Genomic DNA, 497 nt, shown 5'->3' with positions numbered 1-497 from the left:
CTCCATTGTCACCAAGCTCACGGCCGCCCAAACCGAGGCCCTTGGAGCGTCGCCTGGGTTCCCTCCGGCCCTTGGAGCGTCGCCTAGGTTCCCTCCTTCCCTTCAGGAACCGCAGCGCCTTTTCCGCAAACTCCGCATGCCGCTCATATGGGAAACCACTGGAGGCAGGAAGGCCGCTCAGCTCTCGGCATGGGACCTTTCGCTGTCTTCTTGCCGGCTGCTGCTGCTCCATCGACCCCGTGATCTTTGGGTACGAGATCGAGGTCAAGCTGAAGAGGACTCACCCCAACACTACGAGGCCGATCGCCGGCAGGGATGTTAGCTGCTAATTCGGAGCTCCGGCTTCTCCAGGACATCGTAGGTGAAGAGAAAAATTACTCTTACGTTTCGGCGCAAGGGTTACGATCCGGTCGGGATCGTATCACAGCAAAGGCCGAGCGAACGTCATCGCAAAGACATCGGCGCCCAGAATCAGAGTCCAATCTCCGTCAGGCATT

Source organism: Penaeus monodon, chromosome 21, assembly GCF_015228065.2.
Source record: "Penaeus monodon isolate SGIC_2016 chromosome 21, NSTDA_Pmon_1, whole genome shotgun sequence".
Taxonomy (NCBI): Eukaryota; Metazoa; Arthropoda; class Malacostraca; order Decapoda; family Penaeidae; genus Penaeus; species Penaeus monodon.
The sequence above is the reverse complement of the archived record's forward strand: the minus strand, read 5'-3'. Positions refer to the sequence as shown.